The sequence below is a fragment of the Cucurbita maxima genome, unplaced genomic scaffold, assembly GCF_002738345.1.
Source record: "Cucurbita maxima cultivar Rimu unplaced genomic scaffold, Cmax_1.0 Cma_Scf00129, whole genome shotgun sequence".
NCBI lineage: Eukaryota > Viridiplantae > Streptophyta > Magnoliopsida > Cucurbitales > Cucurbitaceae > Cucurbita > Cucurbita maxima.
The window spans coordinates 203,832-207,820 of record NW_019272145.1 but is presented as its reverse complement, the minus strand read 5'-3'; positions in this window follow the sequence as shown (position 1 = coordinate 207,820).

Genomic DNA, 3,989 nt, shown 5'->3' with positions numbered 1-3,989 from the left:
CAATTTGAATTATTAATTTCAAATAAAGTAATATTAAATGATTAATTAAATTATTTAATTAATATTTAATATTAATTCAAATGACAATCCCAATTAATTCCTGCTCATATTTGATTAAGATATTAAATCTTATTTAAATATCTCACATTCTCTCTTTTTGTTTAATTCGTAAATAAAACAAAAATGCGGTTAAATATATCGTATATATGTAGCGCAGTCTCCCTAATTTGAATTCGAAGACTTCGAACTCACTCGTCACACTGTTCTATGGTTTAGTCTGATATGAGCTAGCAGAGGGACCTAATGGACCTATACATCATGGGCTCCAATGATCCAAGATTAACCGGTTAAACTCATTAATCTTGTTAACCAACATTCGTTAACTACTAGGACATTCCACTATAGCCTAGTAGTTGCACTCCCCTCACTATAGATATATTTTTGTCCATTTGATATAACCATGATTAGTAAGTCGATTCTTCACAAGTTGTTCGTAACTAGAGCTGGGTCAATTTACCGTTTTACCCCTGAAGTTACTTCTTGTTTCTTATGTCTCACTGATCCTCTAATGAACAATTGGTTTGTGGTCCAACCAGTAAATCGGATCCCTCTCAGGCCAATGAGAGGGTGGGACCCCTTGTTCAAGACCTCAGTCAGTGTTTAAGAGAAGTACCTCTCTTCTATCCCTAAAAGTGTGTAGGAGTGAATTCCATCTTGCACCCTACTTCCCCAACCATTTACCCTCTTACCCCTTAAATGGGAGGACTATTGAGTCGGAAAACTTGAGCCACTCTCACCCATGCAAATCTAAGGATAATTCTGAATAAACAGAAGTTCATGGTTAGCTCAGGATTAAGATCGAGTTACCTAGGTCATCGAATGAAAAGAAAATTAGTCTCAACAGTAAACGACATTATAAAGTGAGAGTGATTTTCTTCATGGTCTGATCTTATGCAATACTCATTACATAGGACACCCTCATTCACTTGTCTGCACATGTACAATTTAGTGATCAAATTGTTTATATCATATACAAAAGTGGGTCGCATCCATAGTGTCCCTAGAATAAGGTACTCAGTCTTATCCTTATATTATAGATCATTTTGACTATATAATTGAACTTGATCCACTCTTATGTCTCTACATATAGTTCAAGTAATCATACTATAGCCCGAGTGTTCTTAGTTCATTGGATTTAGATTAATGATCGTAAAGTTCACTTTATTCAATAACAATCTTTACTGAATAAACAACAATTATAACTTGATTGAAAATAGAATATGTTTTTGTTTACAAACTTGAGTTTTAGGACATAAAACCCAACAAACTCCCACTTGGACTAAAACTCTAGTGGGGTTTTATAATGTTGAGTAGAGAGAAAGACATAAATACAATAAACTAGGGCATCACATACTCATGCCTTTTCTCCCACTTACCCTAGATTACATAACTCGTAGCCCTAGACTCACCGGTGCCCTTCATATACTTTAGCCGTGAGGGGCTCTGAAAATGGATCAGCAATGTTGTGCTCTGAAGCTATCTGTGTGACGATCACATCTCCTCGTTGCACAATCTCCCTTATGAGATGATATTTGCGCTCAATATGTTTTCCTCGCTTATGAATTCTTGGTTCTTTTGAATTTGAACTGCTCCACTGTTATCACAATAAAGATTGACGGGAAGATGCATATTTGGAACTACTTCCAAATCAGTTAAGAACTTCCTAAGCCATACAGATTCTTTCGCTGCTTCACAAGCAACTGAATGTGTTAATATAACACATGCGTTAGCAATTTGGATCTTAGGCACTTTTAGAACATCAATTATAGTAAATAACTAGCATGTTCATAAGTATTAAAACTTAATGAGTTTGAATACTAACCTTTTGTAGTTCAAATTTATTTTTCCTAACGAACCGGTTGTGAATCACCACTAGTGTCTTCTCCACTATCCTCCGGCCTTAGAACGAGATTGTGGAATCCGGTGAGTGACTTATACTTGGGAAAGATTTTGTATATATGAAGAGAGTGTTTGTGATAGGTTTTTCTCAAGGTTTTTCACCAACAAGAACCACCTTCCATGTACCATGATCACTCTATTTATACAGTCATGTTTCCATGTTTATGCAAATTTGAGATCACCAAATTTTGACACTCAAAATTCCACTCAAATTTGTGGGATTTATTTGGAAAACATTCAAGTTTGGTTCAACCAAATTTTGACACCTCAAAACTCCACTAACATGGATTTTTCCATAAAATGAAGTCATCATTTTGACTTTCTTCATTTTGATTCAACAATAAATTTGAATTATTAATTTCAAATTAAAGTAATATTAAATGATTAATTAAACTATTTAATTAATATTTAATATTAATTCAAATGTCAATCCCAATTTAATTCTGACATATATTTGATTAAGATATTTAAATCTTATTTAAATATCTCAGAATCTCTCTTTTTGTTTAATTCGTAAATAAAACAAAAATGCGGTTAACCCATGACATTATGTATAAATCTAGGTTCATCAATAATCCATGTAATAAGTACCTAGAATTATGTGAATAATATGCTAAATAATTGGCTAGGATCCATACCCATAAGTAACCATTATCTGCCATTACGATGTGTACAAAAAGGCCTCTATTCCTCTTTAGGTAGGATGTCCTGCAATATGTATCATGAGCTGGATGTTATGATAGGCCTACATTTCCCATCAGCTAAACGAGATGTCCTGCACCACGATTTACCAGTAGGATTACATGATTATGACGACACTACTCATGTGTTCATGTGGAGAAAATTGAAGGTTATTTTAGGGGAAGGTTTTCAGGATCAGTATATGATACATGACACGATGACCTCTTAGTTCTAAGATCCTAAAAACATAACAAGAAGTTAATATCCTAGCTTAAGGTCGCGTTAAAAACCTACTAGTAGGCTACTTACTAAGTTTTACTCACTCCATGTTTATCATTCTTTTTTTCAAGTAACTAAGAGTTGGCCGTGGATGAGAGCAGACTTTGGAGTGTGGGCCATGGACTAACCTCTGTTTTTAAAATAGTATTTTTTGTTCTTCTTTTGAGTCTGCTTCTTATTTTGTGTTTGTAACGAGTTTGTATATGTAACACCCCGAAAATGAAGGAAATTAGCTCCCATAAGAATAAGCCACTCATGAAAGACCCAAAGGATAGAAAGGAAAAATTTGAAGTATTAAGCAAGATTAACGGACTTAGTCAAGTCACTCTGTGCCTAACAAGTGATTTCAAGGAGTTAAAGGCCTTTTGAAAAGGATTGGAAAGGAAAAAGTAGATGAAGAGGGCAAAAAAAAAAAGTCATTTTATCAATTATCTAGAATTTTTACGGATTTGTAATTCCTTATCTAGAAGGAATCTCAAGATTCAAAATAAGGGAAAAATGATAAAAAAGAGATTAGGAATTTTTAGAAAAATTATGGATTGTTCGAGAAAAATAATAATAAAATATTCAGAAAGTGGAATATTACCAAAATACCCTGGAAGAATGGATAGTTACAAAAATGGCACTCTAATTAGAATCAGAGCATCTATCGTGACCATCCGAGTAAAATCCTTCGAACTCAAATCTCAACCGTCGAATCTCCTCCAAAATTTGATATGATCTAGAACGAACACGCACGGATCATCACATCCAACGACTAGTATTCAAAGCCAAGGTCGGTAAGGCTATGATCGGAGTTGATATCTCGGAAAAATTTTCCAAGAAGTTCGATCTCTAAATAACGAAGATTCTGGAGCTCTCAAAGTCGGTTTAAGCATCTCCTATAAAGTCTGAAATAGGAGCAACAATACGGAATAAGAATCGAGAAAGGTCGATCCCCCAATCGAAGGCAATGAACGTTTAGATTATGGGTCTCCTACTCTCAGATTTCTTCCAAATTCGAGAGCAATCCTCCACCATTTCTCTTCAACCTTATTCCTACAGTTTCTCAACAAGATTACCCACAAGTT